The sequence below is a fragment of the Archocentrus centrarchus genome, chromosome 10 (genome assembly GCF_007364275.1).
Source record: "Archocentrus centrarchus isolate MPI-CPG fArcCen1 chromosome 10, fArcCen1, whole genome shotgun sequence".
NCBI classification, from domain to species: domain Eukaryota; kingdom Metazoa; phylum Chordata; class Actinopteri; order Cichliformes; family Cichlidae; genus Archocentrus; species Archocentrus centrarchus.
The window spans coordinates 23,907,128-23,934,644 of NC_044355.1; the positions used below are offsets into that span (position 1 = coordinate 23,907,128).

Here is a 27,517-nt window from a genome sequence, read left to right on the forward strand (position 1 = left end):
AAACAAAAAAAAAACAGGCATTAAAACCGAAAAGCCAAAGCAAAATGGAACGGCATCTGTCCTCTGTGTTTAATGCGGGCCGACCCCTCCATTGTGATGCAGATATGCGTCACCCCAGCAGCAACTCAGGTGATTAGCTGCACTGTATTTGTGAAAGATTATATAAACAAACAGGTGTCCTCCACTCCCTCTGCAGCTCATTATGCCTCTGCTCATTTTGTTTTGCTTTATTTTATTGCATCTTTATCAACTGAACAGTGACTATTTTGAAGGAACAGCAGGCTTCCTGAGTAACTGTGTAATGTGTGTGTGTGTGTCTGTGTGTGTGTGTGTGTGTGTGTGTGTGTGTGTGTGTGTAAGTGAGGGTGCATATGCTCTGCACAGAGTGTCCTAGACTTATTGGGGGCTATTTCCTAGTCTCTAATGGGGTGTGTAGAGAACAGACTCCCCTGTGTAAAATGTGGCTCAGGCAGACAGATCATGTTGCCTAATGGCAGGTGAGAGATGGAAATGCTTCACGAAAAGGACAAAAGCAGGACATTCTGGTATGCTAATGTTAGCTTTTAACATACACTGAACAAAAGAAGGCTGAGACCAAGGGAAATGATGCAGAAGACAAAACAAAGTGATGTCTAATGCAACCCATAGTGAGCTCAGGCAGAATAGAGTATTGTCAGGGAAGCAAAGCGGGGTGTTACGGGAGATGTGGCAGATGCATTTATGTGTTTGTGTGTATTGTATGCGCGCAAGCTCGCCTTGGAGCTTTTGTGCGAGCTGTAGAGTGGGTGGCTTTGCAGCACGCCTCGAAACCTCTGCATCAGCATCTTCTCTCTAGCGACCAATTAGCTTAGACATTCAGAAAAAAAATTTTTTTTTCAAAATAACTTTTCTCCATTTGCATCTTTTTCATTTGCTTATCTCTCATTCAACCGGCAGCGCTCTCTCTGCCTCCTAGGCTTTCTTCAGCTTCAGTGATGTCACACCTGCAAGATAATTGGATAAACTCAATTCAAAGCGAAAGCTCATGGAAACCAAGACAGTGAGGCACCATTTAACAGCTGCAGAAATGGGGCACTGCTGAATATATTCAGGATGGAAATGCGAATGCTTACCTGATACCTCTAGTGAACTGTAGAGTTCACCAGCCGTCGTTATTCATTTAATAATGCAAGTTATGCTGACATTAATGTACGGAGACATATACATCTTGTTAGGAAGCCCATACAGTTCTGCTTTTTGTGCGTGTTTGTCTTGGTTGGCTGCGTACATGTGTAGATCTAAAGCAAAAGGTATGGGCGCACATCTATTCCACGTATGATGAGGAGAGATTTTCCAACCCTCCTGTCTGTGAAGACTCTGCCAACTCTGTGGATCAATTCCCTCTGAATCTGGATGAATTATTAATGCCCACATTCTGGTTTTTACTGATGGGTAAATCATTTGAGATGGATTTTTCTTGAGCTCAGAATGAATTCATCAGTTGTTTAAGGTGTCAATATTATTTCCTGATTTTGCTTTAGCGGAAAGAAGCATCTGATCCCGATTCCTGACACAGTGACATTGTTGCTCTGCCCTCGAGCCAAATCCTTAAAACCATTACACCTGGCACATACCACCAGGAAGCCGCGGTTACACAGTGCACTCAGCTGCAGACTGTGCCATTGTTTAGCATAAATTAGCAGCTGCCAGTGTATCATCATTTTTTTTTTTTTATTTTAAATGCAGGCAGTGTGGTTTCAATATGATAATTCAGGTCTGAATCCTTTAAATGACTGCTGTGAGCAGAACTACGGCTTAACAAGGGTTATGCAGCTTCCAGTTCAAGTTTCATTACGGCTTAATTAAACTTTAAATTTAATTCTGCATCTTTAGAAGCAAAATGAAAGCGGATTGTCCCACGAATGGCCCTATAAGTATGCAGCAAATTGACTTAAGAGACAAATGGCATTGTTATCTTCACTGTATGTCAAGGGTGTTGCCGATGCTACTTTGGGACGGTGACTGACGGCTCTGTTTGTGCGAGAGCTCAGCCAGAACAGGATGAATAGAGCACAGTTAGCATTGCCAGCTGAGATCAATAGGCTACGGTCTCAGGTAAGCACCGTGGCCCACCCTATGGGCATTACCTAAAACAATGATAAATGCGAGATGCTGCTCACTTTGAAATGTGATATTTTTCATTTGTCATGTTATATCATGTCATATCAGTGATTATACAGGAAAAGAAATGAAGAATGGAGGCTACTGTGGGACATTATTCCATTATCTCATAGAATAATGTTTTGCAGAGCCTCAGTGGACCTCGATAAAGGCGAGGCAATAACAACACCAGGATATTAGAAATCCATGTTTAAAGTTTTCACACTTCAGTTCTTGTGATGCAATATCAAAGTAAACCAGCGTTCAGGCAGAGCTAGCAGCAGATTCAACATTGTCCCACATAGTTTAATGTGCTCTGTGCAGACTTTATAAGATGCCACTGTCAAGACGTGCACATGTGAAATGGGTGAAAACAGGAGAAATCTCACTGCAACATGACCGCCCGCCTGTGGTAGCAGTAAGACAACCGCACTGGCTCCCGTGGGACCTATCAGCATCTGCTGCAAGAACAAATGGCTTCACTGGATGGTCCTGTAGAGCGACCACAGAGTGAGAGGGGCTCTGGGAATGACCTGTAAACCAAACACATCACCACATTTAGTCTGTTGCCTTATTAATCTAATCAACAGCTCATTCAGTGCTCCTCAGAGACGGCCATCAGAGCACGGCAGAGAAACCAAAAGAGACAATGGCAGTCTGGTGCGTGAAACCTGCTCAATAGATGAGTTTATTTCCAGTTCCAGAGTAAAACAGTAAAGGGATCTAAAGAGCCAACTTTGTTTCAGTGAAACCATGAAGTTGAATGCTGAAACTACCACTTGTTTGCCAATATCCATCTAGCCATCCATCCATACAGTACATCAACACAAGCAATTCAGTGCTAAGACCTTGCTTAACCTCTGTTTAGCCCAAAGGAAAGCTGGCAAATACCCCCTCACACTGCAGTGCTTCTCTTTGGCGTGCCGGCTTGTGCAGGATGAACCACAATAAAACAAGACAGTCAGAACAGTCAGTACTCATCAGGACGTTTAACCCTTTTCTTATATAATATTAGAATTAATAGATTACAGAAAAGACTGAGGATCATTTCATCGGATTCATTCTGCCATCAGTTGTGTCTTTACATTGTGAGGTAATTAATAGCAGGATTCAAAATCTCCACAATAAAAACCCTGTAAAGATTTAACAAAAATTTGATTTATTATAATCATGGTATATCCTTATTACATTATCATAAGCTAATTTTTCATAAATATCTTTGCTCAGCCTGCTCATGACTGGAAAAATAACAAATATTTCTGCATTAGTTAACAATAATAATCAGGATGGTTACTGAGAAACATTCATTCGCTGGCTAATTAATTTGACCAACTACTTTCTTTCAAAGTTTTTTTTGTTTATCCACACAACCAAATTTAAATAAATAGAAATATATACATTTATCACTGAAGTCCAAATAAACATTGTATAAACATTACATTTTCCCTGCTGAGCCAACTGATTTAGTCTTTAAAATGACACCAAACAAAACCAGAATTTCAAATTGCTTTTCGTTTCCAGCCCAAAGAAATTCAATCTAGTGACCGACAAAACAATTCTTCTTATCTCAGAATTAGAAACGGAGGATGTTTTTGACTGTTTTCTGTTTCTCTTTGACAATTATTCAATTAACAAGATTAATGCCTGCGGTAGGTGCAAGTGTGAGAAATTAAAATCCATGAGCATTCCCGTGCAGTTTTATTAGTCGAGAGACCAACTCGTGTTTAAATTCAAATAATATCGAGCGCTCGCTCATCTCCTCCAAGTGAGGTCTGAGGACAAATATTTCTAAAAGGTTTGTACGGATGAACTGATACATCATCTCTAGCTGTGACCGGAGCAGAGCAAACAATAATAACATTGAGATTACCAGCTGCAGCTAGACTATAAAGTCAGGGCGCTTGAGTTCTTGAAAAATACATGATTTCAAATCAAACAATCAAGATATGAGTGAAGTACAGACTTTCAGCTTTAACTCAAAGGGTTTAACGAAAGTATTGCATTAACTGTTTCAAAATTCCAGCCATTTTTGTACAAAGTCCCTCATTTTCAGAGGCTGACAGGCAGCTTCATGGGGAGATGAGGGCCTGTTCCCTCATTATTTCATGACAAATTTAAACAGATGAAAGATCTGCAGTTCATTGCGATTTTTAAATTTGTATTTGGCAGCTGTTGACTGGAACTCTCATTATGAGGTTCAACAAGATTTTGGAGCAAGTGAACGCGACAGTCATCACACTGAGAAACCAAAATAAGCCCATCAAAGAGACAGCAGAGAGTGGCCACCTCAACAGTCTGGTGTGTTCTTAAAAAGAATGAATGCACTGACCAGTTCAGGAGCACCAACAGGCCTGAAAGACCGCAGAAGACAAACTAAAGTAGATGATGACAGAATTATTTCCTTTGTTAGAAAAAAAAAACTCCATCACAGCAAATAACCAAGTCAAGAGCACTCTCGAGTTGGCCGATGGCAAGGCCTACAGTCAAGAAATGCCTTCATGAAGTGAAACACAGAGGATTTACAACAAGCTGCAAATCACTAGTTACACTGAGGAACAGGAGGAATCCCTGAAAACTTCTAAAAGCCTGCCCACTTCTAAAGAAGAAAAATCTCTAGACAGAATGAGTGGAAGAGGAAAGTATAGACAAGGAGAGAAACAGCTCAGGATCCAAAACACACCCCGTCATCTGTCTCGATGACGTGGTATGTTTATGATGATGTAGCATGTCTCCACCATGCACGGCCACCAGTAGAACCGAGTCACCAGTGTTTATTGTTTATTGATGATGGGCTATATTCTCTGCTCGGATTCCACCAAATGCTGTTTCTCAAGGCAAAGTGGGATATGAGATATTCTTCAGTGGCCAGGTCAGTCACCTGATCTCAACCCAACAGAGCAGCTTTACAGTTATTAAATGCAACACTGAAGGCAGAGAGACCCACAAACAAGCAGCAGCTGTGCAAAGTGCTTGCAGAGCATCTCGAGGGAGAAAACACAGCATTTGGTTCATGGGTTCAGGCCATCGGACGGCAAAGGATTTTCATCCAAGTATTAAAAACAGTCCTTTTATTTGAAATGATGCTAGCTCATCCAATTACTTTTGAACATGTGAAAATAGGGGACTCTGTATGAAAATGGCTGTAATTCCAAAAACAGTTTTTACAAAACGTTTGCATTGCAGGACTTAGAGCAGTAGATGTAAAATAGATGCAAGAAGTAAAACTGAAAAATGCATTCGAAGAGACAGATTCTTTCTGAAGCTGGGTTTGTTTATTTTATCACAAGGCGACATTATATTTACTGACAGCACTATGCCATTGCTTTTGTTATTTCAATTGGTATTTTTTATAATCATATACTAAATAGAGGACACTACCTTTCTGTTGATTCGCTCTAGTGTTTGGTAAATCCCCAAATTCGCCAGCTGCTTTCACGGTTTTATCCCACAACTAAATAATAGCTCTGGCTCAGGCTGTATTTACTGGGTAATGAATGGGTGCAGCTTTCGCATGCTCATACACCAAAACAGCCAATAGTCACTTCCAGGCCACACTCAAACAAATATGACACGCGCACACACACACAGATACTTGCAATCATAAACACACACCTGTGAAAGCAATGATCAGAGTTTGTCTGTTTGTGCTCACAGGGTCATGTTTGCCTCATTTAGCCACCATTGTTGTGATGATAGAAACTGTATGCAAACTCATTTGAGAGCGGGACATACAGTCAGTTTGGATTAGGCGTCTGAGCTCTCAGTGTTTGAAATTAAATTACAGAGTGACAACAGATTAAATGTTAATTTGTTGCTGTGAGACAGCATTGGGATTTGTTTGCTCCAACTTCATAACTGCGCTTAGCTTTAACTAATGAACTAGTTTGTTTACTGGAAAGCGAAGCAAAATATCCATTGTTTGACTGGAAGAGGATAGATAGATAGATAGATAGATAGATAGATAGATATCTTTCTATCTATCTATCTATCTATCTATCTATCTATGCTTAAGGAGCATAGTTGTTGCAAGCAATGATGGTAGCGTGAGTGAGTTAGAAGACAATGAAGGAAAGCTGAGGGACAATAATAAAGAGAAGTAAAGAAATGTGTAATGTCAACTCCCTCCCACCGTCTTAGAAGTGGACTTAATCTACTTTGGACAGCAACTGGCTGATAGGAGAGGGTCATAAGCGAATGCAGCTCACCTGGGCCTTCCTCTATAAAAGCTGGTCCATGTCTTCACTCGCTCTCTCTCTCTTCCATCCACCTGATATCATTCCTCTTTGGTGTCTGTGGTTTTCTTTATATTAAATTCTATTTTTATTTAAGTAATTATCTTGTGTGGACTCCCCACTTGACACTTACGTAGAGCCAGAGTGTGACAGTGAAGAAATGGATGTACTGAAGTGAGAAGCATTATAGGATTTACAGAGGTTCATATACAGAAACCATTAAACATAACTATAAATATATTTTTGAGAAGCACTAAGAATGAACTTATCACACAGTAAATCACACAAAACAGGATATGAGTAAGTTGGGTAGTGTATAAATTCCAATGACTCAGCAATTTATTACTCATATAGTACTGTGCAAAAATCTTGAGACACCCCACATTTCTTTATATTTTATAAGGAAGTAAGTGCAGCGATTTATTGAAATGTGCAATCATACTTAGAAATACAGTATATAAAGCAAAAAGCTTGTACAATTCTAATGAGCTTAAAAATTAATATTTAGTATGATCACCTTTATTCGTCAACACAACCTGAACTCTCTGCGGCAGCTTTCTTCTCATTTCTTTAAGCAGTCTTCAGGAACAGTTCTCCAGGCTTCTTGAAGGACATTCAAAGCTCTTCTCTGGATGTCTCTGTCAAAATAATCCCACAGCTTCAATAATGTTGAGGGCCAGACTCTGGGGAGGCCAATCCATGACTGATAGTGTTCCACTGTGTGCTTTTCTATCCAGGTATGTTTTTACTGCATTGGCAGTGTGTTTGGGATCACATGGTCAGATGGTGGATCAAACTCTGGTGGTGGTACTTCTCTGCGTTCATAATTCCATCAATTTTGACAAGATCTTCAACACCACTGGCTGAAATGCAGCTCCAAACCATGACAGAGCCTCCGCCATGTTTTACAGATGACTGCAGACACTCACTGTGGTGCCTCTCTCCAGACCTCCTCTGTACATACTGACAATTTGAACCAAAAATTTTTGTCATGGCCCTTCAGTCCTGGATCTCTTTCTCTCTCCCCTTTTCCTTTCCCTCTATGTGAGTGCGAGTGTGGGTGTTTGAGTTAACCACACCTTGTGTTTCAGGGGTGAATCCTACCTCTGCTCCCGCCCTGCTGTACGCACACCTGGGGTTAATGAACTCACCTGTTCACCTTCAGTCAACACCTGATGTTTACTGTAGCAGGAGTTAGTGAAGTTGGCTCCCTTTATCAGAATGTTTACTCTGTGCCTGTCTGTTCTGCTCTGCATAGGAATCCAGTACTGTCTCTGAGGGAGTTAGCAAGAGAGAGTTTTCCCTGTGGAGAGATTTATCTGTGGACCTGTCTGTATTAGAGCCTTGGATTTGCTAACTGGAAATCCTTCAGTCAAAATCTTACCTTTGCTTCACTGTAAATAAACCTGTTAACTCCACACCATAGACTATGACAATTTCATATTTGGTTTCATCACTCCATCAGACCTGTTGCTATTGATTTTCAGTCCAATTCTTATGTAATTTGGCATACCTCAGACTTCTCTCCCTATTTTCCTTCATTAAAAATGGCTTCTTGACAGCCATTTTTCTGATGAGGCTTCAGTGAACAGTAGATCAGCTGAAGGGGCAGATCCATCTCTCAGGTCCTGTGTCTTTCCTAAGTTGTCTGTAATGTGCAGACAACACTAGTTCATCCCTTGAGTTAAGGGCCTGTTTTTTACGCTTGAATGATTCATAGGTCAGTGTTCAGTGGCTTAAATAAAAAAATAAAAAAACATTCCTCAGAAAATGCTCAGGTACAAGGACTGGACTGAAAATGAGTGAAAAAGCAGGCAATGTCCAAAGAAAAACTTGGCCTGGGGGACTCTTGCTCAACACCACTTTAAAAATTATAAGAAAGTCTGGCTCCTTGGAGACAAAATATAAAGAAATGGGGGTGACAAGAGACTTAAGCACAATAATGTACATTATTTATTTCTAACAGTAAACAAATCACATTTAAAGACCAAAGCCATAATCTAACACCTACTGCCACTAGAGCTGAAGTCTAATATCATCTAAAAGTATATTAAATGACAATATTAAGCCACATGTTTCTTGATCAACAGGGACTAGCCACACATTTGTGCTGTGCTGTAAATATTTACTGCTGGTTTCTGCATTTATCCCCAGCAGCCCAAAATGCACTATTTACTCTAAAGAAACTGCAAAGCCGAGCTGTTTCAGGAAATTAACCAAAGAAATATGATATTTCTGTAGATCAAGGGTGTGGAACATATAGACCTGGGAGACAAAACTGTCCTGTCACTAGATGGCTTTGCAAAGTGTGAAAATTGCAAAAGATGGGGGTGTTATTTTTGAACTTGTCACTGTATTTTGCACCAGAAAGCACTGTGTTGCAACTCATTAAGAATGGATCATGTCATCAAAGTGGTTGTCTAAACTGTTAATTACATCGAGCCAGAGGTCTAAATTACTGTCAGCTTTACAGCCTACTTACTGACAAAGACATCACCCGTGGCCTACCATACCAACCCAAACTGAGCTTGTAAAGCCAAGATGAGTTTCTTTGATAATATTATTTCTGACTGAGAAAAACAGAAGCAATTGTACTTATTTTTCTCAGACTTGTCACCATCTGTTTATACTAAAATTAAGGGGGCAAATTATTACACAACCATTTCACTGGTCACATGTGGCAAATGAACTTCTGTCCTACTTTTGGAGGAACAACTGAGCTTGGGGCCGCTACAATAGGAAGCTCTGAATGTGATGTGAGATGGGCTAACATTTTGTTTAGGTCTCGCCATGGGATTTATGGATATTCTATAGAGCATAAAACATGGAAGAACACCTAGAGGAAGCATTTGTTTTTATCACAGTGTGCGCTTTGTGTGGTTTCTGCACGTTTCTGATGACAGAGATGAACAAAGGGTCAGCGATTTGACCCAGGGTCATAGTGCTGTCCAAAAGGCCAATAATGCCTGTGACAAATGTCAGAGAATCTGGTGTTACTGTGAACCTGCATGGATTTATTGATTCCTTCTCTTTTTGTTTCTGTTCACCAAAGCTGTGACTCAAGTTTTATGCCTACTGCAAGCCATAAACATTTCCTAGAGTCAACAACATCCCCTCCGTTTTTCACACCGTCTCCCACCTCTTCCTTTTGTGTGACCAGCCTCTTCATTTGAGTGGATTTGTTTTTGTCCTTCTTGTTTAGGCCCGGGCTAATCTCCCTCATCGGCGCAGCTTTGGCCTGCTCTTTCACCCTCTCTCTCTTGGAAAGACTGTTTGTAGTAAAGATTGTAATCTAACTGCTAATCTTTACGGCTTTCTCCGGGGCAGGGCGCTGAGCCTAGCTGAATGATTTGCCAGAGGTGCAGAAACGCTCTCATGTCACAAGTTCTTTGTGAGCTGAGATTGAAGGAAAAGGATTCTACACATATTCAGATGTGCCAGCTGTCACTGCTGGAGTTGTCAAATAGTGAGCCGAAAGGTATGTCAGGTTGTATTTGTTTTATGATGATGCTCATTACTTATAAATTCTCATACTGTTCTGTTTTCCTTACCATATAGAGAGCCAATTATTTAAAAAAAAAAAAAAAAAAGCTCAAGAATATGTGTGTCTGAAGTCTTCTGTTCTCCCCTGCTCTTCCTCTCCCTGCTAGCAAAGCAACATATATCTGTCATAATGAGGAGCAAGCAGTGTGTTACCACCAAGCTGCCTCTCATTGCTAACACAACACAAAGAGATTTACTAATGCAGGCTGTTAACACAGCCAGTTTTAAACACAGCCTGGTTTTATACAGCACTACAGCAAGCAGTCCCTGGACAGCATGCATTATACACATCTAATTAAGTCTTCACATGTCTATAATAAACCACATTATGCCTTTGGGGGCTAGAGGGCAGGTCAGGAGCTGGCGTTGAGCATGTGCGAGACAGTCAGTTTTCAGCATGTATGTGTGTGTGTGTGTGTGTGTGCGCGCATGTCTGTTTGTGTTTTTTTAGAACCATGCCTATGATAGCTCTTTAACTTTCACTAATTAACCCAGAATAAATCAGGGCAGCACAGTAAATATTTGTAGCCAAGGAGGGAGTAGGGGACGAAGATGCTCCTCTGCGGTGCCATCACACCACCGGATGACGAGAAAGGACCGTGGGGTGGTGGTGGTGGTGGGGGGGGGGGGGGTGGGGGGGGGTTTGAGTGAAGGATGCACCGAGAAAGGGACAGATTGAGGCGGACAGACACAGAGACAGAGATGGAGAGAGAGCAAGGCTGAGGAGGGCAGCCAGCCAGCTGTTAGTATAGTTTGATTGGCCTGTGGAGGGCTGCCTCTGTCTTTTCATGGCACCAGTAAAGTGCAGTGCTCCCAGTAGCAGGTGGCCGCTGCCCATCGCCTATGTCCCCTGGGACAACTGGGACAAAGATCATCAGTGGCTCCCTTGTTTTTTATTAAACACCTTCATGGTCTGTGGCTCCACAGCTACCAAGAAGAAAACAGAAAGGCTTTTCACACAGCATAACTAATCAGCACATAAAAGTCTGGAAAACTATTTTTTAATGGCACAGCTACAGTGCATTTACTTTTTTCTTTCTTTGACATCAAAGGCTTGGAAAACCTGATGCTACAAATCAGAGGCGCTTCAAACCAGCCCACACAGATTTACACAGGTTGCTTCAAAACGTGGCATAAAAGTATGGAGTGCTCGTCTGTCCTTTATGAAGCCGAGTTTGTCAGTTGGATGGATAAGGCTACAGTAAACCGAGGAAAAAGAACAGCCCTGTAAGTGCTCTGAGTGCTTTTCCCCGAGCAGCTTGACAGCCAGGTCTCGGTGACCGTGTTTGCGACAATCAGGCTACCTCACATCATCACTTGGTTTAGCTGTTGCCATGGCAACATACGGTACAGTAACACCGCCAGCCTCGGCTCGATGTGAGCTGATACTCCTGCTGTTTGCTCTTTTCAGTGCCAGAAAACTGTATTTCCACATTGTTAGCCACACAAGGCAAAGCAAACTCCAATTTCTCTCAGTGTCTCTGTCTCCGTTCTTCTCTGTCTCTGTCCCCCCCCCCCCCCTGCTCTCCTCTCTCCAGAGGGGTGTAATTCAATTCTCTGAATACACTTCAGAGAGGAGGAGTGTGAAGACTCATTTAAGCCTCTCTAACACTTGTGAGTTTTTGTACCAAATGTTACTTATTTTCACTGGCTTTGAATCCTGGAAGGCCTGCATTTGTTTTTTCTGGCTTTGCCCACTAATTCAACTATTCTGAGGATTATTTTTGTTGGAATCTGAGATGGAATTCAAGCAAGGAAAAACTGCAGAATCAGTTTGGTGTCAAACTTTGCAAAAAAAAAAAAAAAATCCTTTTTTTTTTTTTTTTTTGCTGAAACAATTCTGTCTAATTTCTCACATTTGTCCCAAAGGGGCTGCTTTTTGGTGGCAGACAGTACTTTTAAGAGAGTAGTACCAACCAGGATTCACTAGCATTCATAGAAGAGAAAGCTTAATAAAGGAATGATACCGCATATTAGCCAGTGTGGCTATTATTCAAAGAAAATGAATGCGAGGTTCATTCGTTAAATACTTTTCTTTGTCATTCAGATTCACCCCATTGTACAGCCTCAGCACCGTGAAGACAGAGCAAAGAATCAAAAGTTCGGTGAATTACTCAAAGGTGAGAAATACTGATGGGACAAAAGCTTTGAGAGGCATAGTGTAGCACTGCTGCTCCTTGGAAAGGTTATCTCCCTCGCCTGTCCTTGAGTTTTTTTAAGCAAGTCAGCAGACATTTTGCCAAGTGAAGTCCATTTCTTTAGAGGTATACGTTTATATAAAGCGAGGAAGCCATCTTTTACCAAATGGTGGTCCATATGTAATTAGGATTATAGTCACATTTAAATGGAGTGCTTACTTGGCTCTGTGTCGTGAGCTGTGGCAGTGAGAGCTTTTCTGCTCGTGGATATGAGCTGGCAAGAAGGTCAGGATGTGGGTTGGCAAGAAGGGCACCGTGTCACTCCCGACCTCTCGGAGGGGCTTTGCTGTGAGGGGGGGAACGGTGACATGCGTCACGCTCTGCCAAGTCCTGCTCCAGCACTGTAATAATACCCAATTATAACCTGGACTAATTGGAATGGTGCTTTGTTTTTCTTTCTGTTATTTCAGAAAGCTGACAGCAACAACTCACGGAAGGATCGATGGCGGATTACGAGGCTCATGGAGCTGCATAGAGAGGAGGGCTCAGACTGAGGCAGCAGCTCTCATTAAAGCCCGGCCTGATCTCAGCCAAGCCCTGGGAAAGGAGGGTGAAAAAGGCGAGAAAAAACAGAGGAGGGAAGAAGAAAAGGGAAAGCTGCAGGAAAAAAAAAAAAAAGAAACAGAAAAGTTTACTGTCCCCTTTGGACATGGCCTCTGCCGGACTCTTATAAATGGATATTGTTCCCCGTGAAGCACACAGCGACTGTTTACAATTTCCCATAAAGGAGGGCTTTATTCCTGCTCAGGGATGCATTGTGACAAGATAATTTGAATAGCTGAGGTCTTACCACAAAGCTATAAACATTTACGGGCAGTTGACATGGAGAATAAAGAATGAGCCATGTAACCTCTGCAAGATGCTGGCTGACTCCTGATGACACAACCGAAGCTCAGTCGACTACTTCGAGCCGAACCACCATCATCAACACGCTGCGAGACGGAGTGAGGAAGAGAGACAGACAGAGAGAAAATGCAAACAAGCGCATAAACAAAAGAAAGACAGATAACTAAAGAGAGGCGATGCAGGTCTTTGATGTCCCCTTTGACTCGCTCCACAATGAAATGGCGGTGTCTTGTTTTTATGTTTTATCACAGAAGTCGACCGCCAGAGCAGACCCGCGGGAGCAGCCAGACATGAGGCTGAATTCGATTAGACAGTAATCGGAGATGGACGGGCAGTGGTGCACTCACAGTGTCTGCAAGCCGAGGGGACTCCATAAGCAAACTATCACCGTGACTTTCCCTTTTGTGCAATCCATCACGGTGGCCTTTAAGAGTATTTATAATCCATAACTTAGCTGTGTTTCAAGCTTTGTTTTCATTCTCAAAACCATCCTCTGGAGTGTGTGCAGTAATAATATCAGGTGATAAGAGAGGACTCAGAGCCATTAATGAATTACCAACCCCATCTTACTGCTGCGCCGTCTCCATGGGCTTAGCAGGGAAACTGAGGTCTTGGGGAATTAGTCGCATTGGATTGCATTTTCTTTGAGACTTTCCCATCTACCCCCCCACCACCATCCCCACCCCCCCCACTCTCACTGCTACAAAGTTGTGTTTCTTTCTTTCCTCTTGCCTTGCTTGGCATTCTGTTCATTCTCCAAGATGTTTCCAGCGTAACCAATGATTAACAATTACGCCAGTGCATCTAATTAATGCCGGCTAATTATGAGGTTGAGATGCTGACAGGGAATGGGGGGTAGGACTAGGAGATTGCGGCATCAGAAATAATCAGGAGAGAAGACGAGGCTGTAGCAAAAGCAAAAAAGATGAGAGAGGGAGAAGATGGGAAACGAGTGCCTTAATTGGCATGCTCAGTTTTTGTCTCAGGACCCTGAGCTTATTACATTATAGAAAAAATATGAATAACTTGTACATAAAATTGTTATATTCACTCATCTAATTTACTAGCCATGTGGATCACATAAAAAATAAAAGAGAAACACAGGATGTCTGTTTTTCCACTTTTGAGCTGGATGGAAATTAAGTTCAAATCACACAAGGTCCCTGGAGTGGCAGGGAAACTCAAGCCATAATTACGTCCATAAAATGCCCACAGATTTTTAATGTTGAACTAATTTGCTGTTCATTTGTCAAGAGCCGGTAAACCGAAATAGCGAACACATGCACGAAACACACACTTCGACCTTTAATATATATAAATCACATGAACTAATGATAGCTCTCTCTTCATTTACCCTATTTTTTTCTTCTTTTACAATCCACACACCACAGACCTCAACCCACTTCCTCACCTCAAGCAATACTTCATCGGGAAAATGGCCAAGAAAAACGAGCTCTCTCCACGGCTCATAATGAGGCTGCACGGAGCATTCATTAGCATAGTCAGTGTCTGCAGTCCTACAGTATATCGGGGCGTTATGTTCAATGACGTTTTTATTCCTACAACTATTCTGTAAGGGCTCCATAATAATGTCCAAGAAAGAAAACACATCATATATTAAAGGAACATGATTTCTGCTTCCTATTCAAATGAGCACATCTAAAGAGAGCAAAGATGGAAGAGGAAAAAAAAAGGGGGGGGGGGGGGGGGGGGGGGAATTACCCAGAGAATAGTAATTATATTCAGAGGAACCAATTTAGAGAGCATGTTTGTTGTTTTTATCTTTCTGCTCAGAGAAGAGGTAGGAGGCTGTGCAGCTCAGAGCGGTGACACAGGTCCTCCTCAGTCTTCCGAAGTGCATTAAACTAAATGATTGACAATGATTGAAACCACATGGAGCCTGAGGCAAATTACCGGGGGTGAGACTTCATTCTGCAGATCTGCTGCTGCTCTGCTTTTACAATTCATGTTTAGGGTTGGAAAAAAGACTATTTGTTTGTCATACAAAATGTAACATAAAGTTCAAGAGTAGGACAGTTTAAAGAAATGTTTTCGCATCCTGTAAGACAGGATATAGCGCTCAATGGGTTCTGAAAGGTTGAGCTAACACTGTGGCCTTCTCAAACACGCTCAGAGCAGCAGCAGGTGAAGACAGGGCCAACCAAACTCAAACTCCAGGGATGTTTGTCATTGGGTGCTGAACAGGACGGGGTTATGTTTAGCACTGTCAAAGCAGCTATTTGTGTTTGAGATGGTGCATTCAATAGCGCCTCCACCTCGCAGGACTCAGCCTGAGTGGATTTCCATCTATTTTCCAAGTCCTCACCATTTTAGTGTCAAGGTAGGAAGCATTAAGTTCAATGGGAATCTTAAATGGTAAATCAATAGTGCTGCATTTTTATTCTGGAAGTTGCATCTTAGTCAATATTGCGCATCGTTCACCCTCACCTCCATCCTCTACGCGTGTCATCACACTTGCATGCATATCTGACCTCCTTAAGTTTAAATGATAATGTACAAAATAATGGCGGGCTTCCATCAAAGCAAAACAACAAAAAAAAAAAAAAAAAAAAAAAAAAAGAGGCAGAAAATTTTAAGAGTGTTTCAAGATCACCCATGAAAATAAACATTAAAATTCAAGGATTGCATGCAGTTTTTTTTGTTTTTTTTTGGTAAAGCCCTCTCTTTACTTAAAAGTCCATTAAGTTGTAGCAAGCTGTGAATGGTGCACATTTAAATGTGAGCAGAGACGCATATTAAACCCTTGCTTTTCATAAGTGACATTTTTGTTAACGGCAGCTTAAGACTGATTTCTTTTTGAGTTGAGGGAGAAGCTGAACTTTGGGCATTTAGTCGCTGCCTCTCGACAGAAGTAAATGTCCAGTTAATTAGTTTCCAGTGTGTATGGGGCATTTGCAAATAGGAAGAGGGAGCGAGAGAGGAAAAAAGCAACCATCAGCTGAGTGTGCTTTTCAAATTCATGTAGCAAAAGCCTTGGGGGTGGGGGGGTGGGGGCAGATGTAGTTGTCTGAGGACAATAGATGAAAAATTCTTCTAATATCATTCCCTTTCTAAAGCATTATATTACAGTGGCATATGGGGGGTCTCTGGCAATTTTGCTCCTTGTGAGACAAACATTTTTATCTTGCAACAGCTCCTATCATGTAGGTACAGTGTGTTTAATTTATTGTCTATGATGTAATAGCCAGATCCAGTGTAGTAAACATTAGAAGGGAATAGCTCACTGGATACTGTTATGAAAGTCAATAAGGCTGCAATAACATAAATCAATGGCAGACAACAGCCCAAAGCTTATGCAATGTTCTACTAAATTAGGCATGTAACAATTAGAGCGGTGCATTTTTTTCCTCTCAGGTGTGACCTTTGATTAAGGTTCTGTCAGTGGGAGGGGAGGGGAGGGGGGGGGGGGGGGGGGGGGGGGCTTCATGCGTGGCCCCTTATGATTACTTTAGGTAGTGCAAGGTGAGAAATTTATGAGGCAACTGTGTGTGCTGTTTTGTGTGCATATGCACGCATTTCAAGAGAAGTGGCAAATGGGAGAAAGAGGGCAGGTGGTGGTGGTGGTGGTGGGGGGGGGGTCTGGGGCGAGGGTGGATTAGTGATGTGTTGCCCGATGTCATTAAGACGAGGCCCTATACAAATAATTTCATGGCTATTTGCTGTTTACAATCCCCTGCTCTTTCCGCACTTAAACTGCAGTGCAGACACAGTTCCTAGTCTCCCTCAAATGTTGCCTGAGGGGGGAAACTGCTATTCTTCTCCCAAAGCCTTAAATAATGTGGTCTATAACATTTTTCATGTAGTGACCCCCCTGTTCAAGGCGGCATGTTGAATATTTTAATGCGGTAAGATGTTAAACCTTTTTACAGCACTCTCCCTGCTTATTTTTATTCGCCGGCACTGCCTAAAACTCACAAAACAGTAGTGTATCAAAACAAGAGGAGCGCTCTTTAATCCCTCTGCCTGGCGTTTACAAGGGTCATTATGGTCACTTTTGAAGACTTTATGCAAAATGATGAGGTAGGTAAAGCACTTTCTAAGGGGAACCCTTGGTAATTGACCTTGCTGTCTTGAGCCTAGTCAGCAAGCAATAAAAAAATGGTTAAATGTTAAGGCAGAAACTAAAGTGCTTGAAGGGCTACACGTTCTCTGCATTAATGAAATAATAGCCGGGCTTATTACATATTCTATGTGAAACCAAGGGCACCATTTTCTGTTGTTCAATAGGCACGCGAGGGTGAAAAGCTCTGATTTGAGTAAATGCGCTTCTGTGCATGTTTGTGCCAGCGAGACAGAAAAAAAAAAAAAAAAATGAGCGTGCGTTTGCGCGTGCACGTGTGTGCTCATGTGTACATATCTAAGTATCTGGGAGGCTTTTTCATGCCAAGGAGAAAATGAATATTGGAATGATTACCACTTGATTAACGATCCGGCTTAACAGGTATATGAGGTTTCTGATTTAACAATGCAGATATATCAGCTCGCTGATTAAAACTAAAATTAGAAATGCAATGACAAGGCACCTGAATGATTTAAATGAAAGTCTCTCTTGCCGGTTCGTGTCACATGCAGAGATTCACCCCCCCCCCAAAATCAGCCTACACTAGTTTATTATAACCATGTTTAACTACATACGCTTGGTGTGTCAGTTTATTTCCAGTTGTCTGCCTGCAAACATTAAAAATATATACGACCAGCTACAGGAGGGAAGAGCATTTTGCAGCCAGCCACTTACAGAGCCGGTGTGTTTGACCTGTGACAGCACAAATCAGCTTTAGATTCATATAGGTTTCTAATCAAAATGTTTCTAATGGAGCAATTTGAGCTCTTAGCATCCAGCTGTCAAAACTCCTCAGAGCGTTCCTTCGGCCAGCCGTGACAGAAACAAAGCATGTGATTGGCCTAATTGAGATGACATTTCCCTGTTTCTATGGAGAAGGTCACCTCAGAGTCAGTGTGAGTAGGTGCTGATGTCGCTGTCTCTTTTCCTCGTCCTGCTGTACAGACAGACACATCCATCTGAAGCTATTAAAATTGTGTTGATGTGCCCTCCTACGTCCTGCTGTGATTATCATCTATTAAAACCCAGCACCACTGAGACAGCATTCACCGTGGTGGCAGCTGGCTGATGGGCTTAACTGGGGCTCGCTATAGGTTACACCTGCGAGTGTTAATGTGGTCAGCGGCCACGGAGCAGAGATGAGAGAGGCAGGGAGGATCCCTCAAGGAAAACACATGGAAATCTGCACCGACTCTGAGACGTGTTTTGGTTTATGCTTGCAGCAATCTCGCAGGACTAACAAAGAAAGCACAGATGATGAGTCTGGAGTGAGTAAACACGCATTTGAATACACATATCAGGGAGGAAGAAACACATGGTGCATGTGAATAGTTAAGAGCTTGGGCTTATTAAAGTTTAAAATAATAAACAAAACATCTGACATGCTTCTGCCATGAGCCTGATTACGAGGAGGTGAATAAATTAAACTTGATTAAATCAACATGTTTAAGGCTGCACATTAGCAACAACAACAAATGAACAGTTATTGGAGCACTGGAAAGAAACATTACTTTTAAGGCCATTTTCATGCCTGTAGTTACTCGACTCTGTTCCACATCAGTTAATGAGTTTGTAAACTTGTGGCTTTTTCCAATGATTTGGCTTCTTTTCACACAGAGAAAGCTCCACACGAGGGCTACTGAACCGAAATGCATCACTACAAACCAGGTGAGAATGTTCAGTCTGCTCATTGGCCAGATGTATCTGCGGAACAAACAAAAGTACATACAGGAAGAAGGTGCTGTGTTCTGAAGTAGTGGATAAGATAAGGCCTCAGTCACACAGTCCCAGATATCAGTGGGTGACCCCTTGGCAACCTTTGGTCACTAGAGAAAAATCTATATTCCCTTACTGGTTGTGAGTGGTTGCTGGCAGTCACCAGATGAAATCGATCGCAAAGAGAATGCTGCACCAAAAACCTCCTAGTGATAGCTCTGGTCGCTGCCAGATTGCCACGGTTGCCTGTAATGTGCAGTTGCTGACTTGTGTGCAACCATTTGAAATTTCCTCTCCCAGCTGTAGTGAAACTTGAAAAAGTGATGCAAACAGGAAGCAGAGACCTTTTGCCTTCAAAATAAAAGTTCCACCTTTTGAAATGTGTAGGTTGCAGCAGTAAGGCAAAACTTTTACTTTGAAGTTCTCCATTTCCATTTTGTGTCACATTTTTCACTGTTTCACTACTGAGGAGTTTGCATGCAAACTGCAGGTGACTGAGCAACCTGCTGGTGACCAAAGCAATCTCAAGAAGGTTTTTGGTGTATAACCCTTTGCAACCAGTTTCACGCTAGCAACTGCCAACAACCTCCAGCAACCAACTGGACATGGAATACAGTTTTCCCTTGTGGCCAGCAGTTGCCAGGGGGGTCACTAAGCACTCTCTGGGTCTGCATGAAAGGGGCTTTAGCAACTGATTAGACTGCAAGTGCCAGTAACCTCCAGCAACAACTCACCAACTGGACATGGAATACATGCTTTTCCATAGTGACCAGTGGTCTGTGTGCCTGGAGCCTAAGGGAAGGTGTAGGCTCAATCTTGCAGTATATTACCCTGCAGCCAGGTTGGGTTCTTACCATACACAAACTGCTCTGGAGTTCATTCCAAGACACCTCCTCTCCTCCATAGGGTCTCAGAGCGGCTGTTGCAATGAACCACACTAAAAAAAAAAATAGAAAATACCAGAGTTTGATTTAAACTGACTAAACCGCATGGGTGTGAAAACACCCAAAGACTTCCACAGGTCATTTTTTACATTTTTCTAAATCCCAGCTTGAAGTCCACAGTGAAAGATCAACCAGTGTAAGTGGTCAGAAGAGGACTTGTAGCTCTCTGGAAGCAGTGCAGAGTTGCACAAATCAAACTCTTTTGAAGGGAAGATAATCCGATTTGGATTTTTTTGGTCACACACTTGCACCTTGTGATTTTTTTTTTTGATTTACATTGGTGCAAATGTTGCAGCAATGTTGCAAGATGAACATCACCACTGAAAGAGTAAATCATAAGAACATTATCTTTATTGCTTTGAATCACATAGCCATAAAAAGTCTCACTTGCCATTGCCTTAAAGTCTTTTAAATCCCATTTTGATGAGATATATGAAAAGAAAAAATCCTATTTCTGGATTTTCTGTTAATGCACAGGAACATGTAGTACAGCACACAAATTAATTTCTGTGCAGTACCACAAAACTTTAAATTGTGTTAATGTTGTGTCAACACTTGATGGTTAGTTTTGTAATAAATCACCAACTCTTCACACTGATGAAGCAGATAAATCATTTTTGACAACTAAAATCTAAATAAATAACATATAATGTGCTTGTTATCTAGCTTGGATTCACAGATATCCTCAGGATTTACTTTAGTTTTCTAAGCACAACAAAAACCCATTTCCTGAAGACATCACAATTTTTTTTTTTCTCCTAGCGGTGTGACAAAACAGAAATCTCCCACTCTCCACTCTTAATTTTCCAGAGCTCAGAGTCAACGTTTTTTTTGCTGCTTTGGGTCAAGTGAATGTGAAAACAAAAGTTAATTTGAACACAAAATGAAATATTGACTTCAAAGGCCAGTTTTTGGTATTTACTGCCCACGATGAGTTTGCAAAGGTTTCAGAAGGAAATGAATATTGCCTGTTTCTTCAGGCTTTATCTTTCCATCTAGACTGTTTATTGAGGAGAAATTAGTTCCGATGAAAACTGTTGACTGCCAGGACTGTGGATTGTCTGCAGCGAAATGGAAATTTATTCTGGAAGCAGATGTTGCAGCTTTTTTTTTTTTTCCTTTTTTTTTTTTTTAAGTGTAATTTTTCAGTGTTGTGATTGCTACACGCTTCTGTTTTGGAGCGATGGCAAAAATCAGAAAAAACAAACAAAAAAACAAACAAAAAAACCCTCTAAAACCCTGTGATTTTGTTTTGTTGTGATGTTTGGGATGAGCTGGCCCTTTAATCTCAGCACTGCATTTTCAGAGTTTCAGCAAAGCTCCTTCTGGTGTCCATCTAACCAGTGAAAAACAAACATGTGAATGATTTGACAAATAATAAGTTTCAAGGATCTCTTGCTGCCTCATCAGACCCCTGATTGTTTTTTTTTTCCTACCTGTCAGCTGCGCCCCATGTTTGACGCAGCATTTGTCTTGGTCGTTTTGTGTTGCCTTTGTTCCCGTGTCTCATTGATATGTTGCGATCAATAGAAGACAGTTCAATTTTCAAGACTGTCATTTAGCAAACTAAAAGTGGGTAAAAAAAAAAAAATAATAGTAATATTTAATTTAAAAATTTTTTGCTTCAAAGTGATTGTCTGGGTTGCCCAATTAAAAGTGATTCCCTACCTGTAGCAGCATCTCCTCTTACCTCTTTTTTCCAACAAACACACATGAATACACCAAAACATGCTGGTTCCACTACAATATGGCACTTCATTCATTATTTTACAAGCAAGGCAGCCAGTAAGACCATCAGCCAGTGTCATGTAAGAGGCATATCAGTGTGAAAGAGAAAATTACAGCGACGCGTTCAGGTGTCCCCTCAGCCATGCGTTCAAAGCACTTCTGGGGGCTGAGGGAGAGGCAAAGTGGATGTGACAGGCTTAGATTAAATGCCAGAGATAGGGCGTTTCTCACACACGCTGTAGCCTCCTGGACAGCAGCCTAATTAGGCACTTCCATGCTCTGCCATCAGATCTTCCAAAAGAAGAAAAAAGAAGAAAAAAAAAGCTCTCTCCAGAAACACATTTGTTAATGTAACGAATATAATTTTGTATTGAAGTGCTGCTCTGATGAGTAGAGATTTCTGAAAATGAATCACTGATTTATTTTAATCAGCAACTGTGGATCCCCACCATTAACTTCTTTTTGTCATCTTTCACATGCTTATTTATGGAGGACCAAAACTGCCATAATCATAAATAAATAGACAAATGACACAAAGTAAGTAAATTTATATGCCATTAAATACAGTAAGTAAATAAATAAAGGCTGTTTAACTTATGAATTGCACCTTTTTTCCCCCCTTATTTAGCTTTAGGACTAGGGTATAATTTATAATACTTAACTGATTTCAGCATAATTTCCCCTGTTTATTTCCTTCAAAATAGAATCACCGGCCACTTTGTTGAAGTGCTCTTAAATATCTAACCAAAATCATGGCAGCAACTCAATGCATGTAGGCGTGTAGATATGGTCACAAAGACCTGCTGAAGTTCAAAGCAACAATCAGACTGGGGAAGAAAGGTGATTTAAGTGACTTTGAATGGTGGTACCAGACAGGCTGCTCCGAGTATTTCAGAAACTGCTGATCTACTGGGATTTTCAATGCAACCATCTCTAGGGTTTACAGAGAATGCCAAAAAAAGAGAGAACATATCCAGTGAGCGGCAGTTCTGTGGGTGAAAATACCTTGTTGATGCCAGAGGTCAGAGGAGAACGGCTAGACTGCTTTGAACTGATAAGAAGGCAACAGTAACTCAAGCACATTACAACCAAGGTATGTGGAAGAGCATCTCTGAATGTACAACACATCGAACCTTGAGGCAGATGGGCTACAGCAGCAGAGGACCACACAGGGTGGTACAATTTGCACCAAAACTGGAGAACAGCAGATTGGAAAAATGAGTCTTAATTTCTGTTTGAATGTTAGGGTCAGAATTTGGCATAAATAACATGAAAACATAACTCCATCCTGCCTTGCATCAATGGTTCAGGCCGTTGATGGTGTAATGGTGTGAAGGATATTTTTTTGGTACGGGAGCCTCACGTCAGGGATGTGCAGCCGACTGATCAGCAGCTGCGATGCTATCGTGTCAATATGAACCAAAATCTCGGAGGAATGTTTCCAGCACCTTATTGATTCAATGCCATGAAGAATTAAGGTAATCCTGAAGGCAAAAGGAGGTCCAACTGGTACTAGAAGGTGTTTCTAATAAAGTGTCCAGTGACTACAATTTAGTTCAGTTTTTCCTTTTGCTTTATTTCTGCCTGATGTTGCAGATGGGATTGCTGCCAGTTCAAATGTTTCAAGGTTTCAAGTACTGAATTCTTTGCTCCCATACACTGGTGACCAGAATAGCTGCCTCCAGTCAGGTGGTGGTAAGAGAACTGAGGTGCTTACCTAACCAAGGTGAAAATAATAGACTATTTTATACATTCATTAGAGCCTACTTTTATCTTATCAGTATTTTTAGTTTATTTGATGGCAAAATAAGTTAGTGGGTCATGTATTTTTTTTTTTTTAATGGCAGTTTTGGTGATCCATACCAGAAGTAAGAAGAAAACTAAGCAAATGAACAGGTAGTGGGTGCAAGATCAAATGTGAGGTCTCACATGCTATCAGCTCCCATATGTCTATGAGAACTTGTCAGTCTGTATCAGAGGTCAGGTGTTTTTCTCAGGCGCAGCAAACACAGATACCATCTCCTTCTCCGATAGGTTGTTCTTCATGGATATTATCCCGTCAAGTATAAGACAGAATTCACTCTTTTATATCTGCTCTGATATCTACTCAGAGGCCTCAGCGCAAGACACACCGGACAGGAAATAAATCTGATTATGGAGTGCGTGGGGTAATGTTCAATAATAAAAAGTATTATTTGCCAAGATCAATGTGTGTCGCCACAGCGATAAAGTACAATGAATGGAAAGTGCTGGAAGCCTGCAGTAAATTTTGATGCGTTGTGATATTGAACACATTGTGACAACATAGTGCTCGCCAGGGCTGTAAAACATCTTCCAACAGGCTGTCGAACATCCGCCCGCTACATTCTTACACACCATGACTGCCATACATCAAGTCCCGGCCACAGCACGCAAAAGGCTAAGCGTGTGAGGGATTACGTGGCAGAAGAGAAAATAGGACAGCTATACATATTCATTAGGAGAGTGGATCACATTGTGTGTGAAAATTAATGGCATTCCGCCTCCACTTTATATAAGTGTTGGTGTATGATGGGAGGGGCGGTAGTTCAATCAATCAATCAATCAATTAAAGCTGCACGTGACAGCGACAGGAGTCTTTGTGACTGACGGGCTCAAGTCCCAAGGCTCTGAGCTCACACATGGCTCGGTGACATTCACACCAATGATCAACAAACCGCAATCACGTCGAGTGCGACCGACATGCACTCAAAAACTTTTAACAGCACCCCGTCTACCTCCCATGGCCCTGGACTATGCGAGCCTGCACCGGCCTCAAAGCTTTCACTGTTGGGCGGCTCGGGGTATTTAAGAATGTTATCTCTAATGCACAGATGTCTTAAAGGTCCCGGTGGAATAGGCCAGCAATTTTCCCTCCTAATTAAAAATTAATTAAATCGGCTGTGGCTCTAGCCAGGCATAAAGCTGAAGGCCGCAGCAACCGCCACTGGAAATGCAATCATTTATTTAACTCAATTACAGGAAGGCTTCACCGCCGCTCGTGTCACCTGGAGATTCAGCGGGGCTTTAACCGACCGAACTGCCCTTTCACGTGCTCTGCGGTGGTTCCGGTGCAAATTTCCACCCCTGTTCGCTTTGAGTATTCAGGGAGAAACCTAGAGCCAGATGCTGCTTGTGATTGCGCCCGCATCTTCCCCCACCCTACCCCACTCCATCCCTGCTGTGATTAATATATACATAGTCATAGAGATATCCTTTGTCACCTGTTTTCCCTCCCTCATCCCTGGGGGCTGATTTGGGGTGATTGATCAGAGATTCAGACACGGGATCAATAAGGCTTTCACCTCTCTCTTGGCAAGAGCAAGGGGCTCAGTGATGGCCCACTATGCTGTCCAATTATTCAGTAATGGAATACTGGAACCTGCCCAAGACTATTAACACAATGGACACAGGGGATAGCAAGTAGGACTGCTAATTGTTGGGTTACATTGTAAACTGTGACAACAATGCACTGCCCTAATTCCCCTCTTTTGTTTTTCAGCACTAGCACAGAAGTGCTTTCCCAGCACTTCTGTGCTAGACCTAAATAATCCTGGACTGCAGATACAGTTATTGCACTGCAACAAATGTCTGTGCACAGCTGTTGTGACCCCTGCACTTCTTACATACTTTGTCATCTGCAATATTGGCAGTCAGGGAATTTAAGCTTGCAATTGGCTTATGTTAATTGTCATTTGCTCCTGATGCAAACGTGCCTAAAATGTGAATCGGTTCTGGTTTAAACTGTTCATTAATTAAAGTCAACACGCCTCGTCCATGGGTAGGTTCGGTTTAAGCTTCATCCCTTATCAAGACCTCTGAATAAAAATCAACACAGATGGGAAATGTCTCATATCGTTTGACCTCGCAAGCCAAATTTGCAAATGTCATTACTAAAGGAAACAGAAGAAGAAGTTGAAAGCATTTTTGATGGGCCCGTTTGAACAGGGATAAAGATCCTGCTCCTTTGCGTAATCTTTTCCTCGCCTTTCTTTCTCACAAATGTTTGCATCCCTGTAGATAAAAGACTTTGAGTCTGCCGCAGCCTGGTGTGAATGTGGGGAGGGGAAAAACATCACATTTCTGCAGATGAAGACGTGTACAACACAGCTTCTGGGTATATTGACGACGCTTTGTTATGATCTTAAGACACCTAGCGTAGTCGGACGCATCTTCTGGGTATTTCACTGCTCGTTGGTTTGTTTGATTATTAATTAGCCTGAAGTGAATTCATGTTTCTTTTTTTTTTTTTAAGACATACATTTGTATGTATGAATTAGTTCAGCTACATCGGTACTCAGTGAGATGTTAGTAATCACGGCTCTAAGTGTGATGTGCTACACCCCTTCTCATTATGAGCAAATCACATTATTCTGTTCTGGTGATTAACACTGTTTACAGACCCCCCCCCCCCCCCTCCCCTCCCTTCCTCAATCAGGGTGCATTGCAGTGAAGACAACCTCAGAACTCAAACAACCAAAGACCACCTTCTGCTGCACTTGGCAGACTTCAACTTATCCAACTTACCTTTGAGGTACAACACAAAACCTCCAATAGATACAGTGCTGTTTCAAATTCTCACTACTGTAATGCAATATGTTCAGGCTTTGTAGAAGAGAAAGCGATGCTCCGCTGGGAATCTCAGCATTTGGATGTTTCAGTACCCGGTGTTACAGAGCTCATGATGATGTACACCGGCTCCAGACAGATACTAGCGTGTGATGTAGCTGCCTGCAGATATGCCTTTAGTTGCCTGCAAAGCAGTCTCTGGGGTTCAGGGACCTCTGGTGCTCTGTGCTCCGTGAGATTTCAGCTACATATCATCATATCATCAGGGCAGCCCTGCTAGACTGAAAAGACTGCTACAGCGTATCTCATATGCAAACACCGGGGGCATGCGTTTGTGGTGTTCTGTGTGTATTTCTTAAAAAAAACCCACTGTTTTTATGTGCAGGTTTTTTATGCCATGTGCCATTCGTATACATCCGCGTATGCGTTTATCTTGTAAACACCCCTCCAACAAATCACAAACACGAGAAAAAAAAAAACACAGCTCGTCACAAAATATGCATTACAGCACAGCTAAAGCTGCCATGAATCAACTCGATTCATACTCTTACTTTAACACACCCCCCACCCATGCCTACAGAATCAACAGAGAGAAAAAAAAAAATAGTCATGCCACATAGCCGGGATGTGCTATTTTCGTGGCTTTGCCAAATGATTCAGTGTGTTTCATAACCTGCTATTTTCCCTGTAGCTACACACGCGGATTATGTGCAGTGTTGTGGCATTGTTAAAAACCAACTGTTCAGTACAAACAGCAACACAGAACCACAACTAGCTTTGAATCAGCAATGCCACCATGAGCCTGGGAGACTCAGACTGTGTGTGGTGTCCAGTTCTTATTTTTAGATATCCCAAGTTACATCTCAATTGTTAACTGGAAGTGGATGAAGAATATGATCAGTGCTTGTCTTTTATTGGGACTGTTGCCACTGTCCTCAATGAGGCAATGCAAGCAGGTGACTAACAGGAATAAAGCAACATAAAACGCCTCCTAGTCACCATTTAATTTGCACGACTTACAATCATTGTTTATTTCTTACTTAGCACAACAGCTTATAATGAAGAATGCTTTTCATTGCAATTAACTCCATCATTAGCTACAAAGTCAAAATTCAGTTATTTTGTTCATGCATGAATCAGGAATCCTATAGCCCTGTGAGACAGGCCCCACAGAAGTCCATATTATTTTCAATAACGGCTGTTATTATTCATTTGTATTCAAACTTTCACTGCAATATGGAAAGAACTGCATTTTTGAACTGGATTAACCTGTTAGAGGTACAAATGCTACATCTAAAGGAACAAAATGGCTTTTGAAGTAGTTTGTTTTTCAAAGTTGAAGGTTTGCTTTTTGACCTGTTGCTATCAAAAGGCTTAAAAGAAAAACGCTGAAGCATCTGAGAACCAGCGAGGACTTTGTGATCTATGGGGGTGGGAATTAAAGTCACGGAAAATTGACGCACTCACCTGCTAGACTGCCATCACGGTGGGGGTTGGGGGGGC

At 41.8% G+C, this 27,517-nt stretch overlaps 1 long non-coding RNA gene across 1 annotated transcript; it reads right to left on the bottom strand.

The window, feature by feature from the left end:
- Window positions 1-2,488: 2,488 nt before the first annotated feature.
- Window positions 2,489-27,517, bottom strand: LOC115786522 (uncharacterized). Its single transcript, XR_004020442.1, has 3 exons — window positions 27,482-27,517; window positions 19,610-19,692; window positions 2,489-2,672 (listed from the first exon to the last, which is right to left on the bottom strand). It is a non-coding gene; the product is annotated as an uncharacterized LOC115786522 (long non-coding RNA).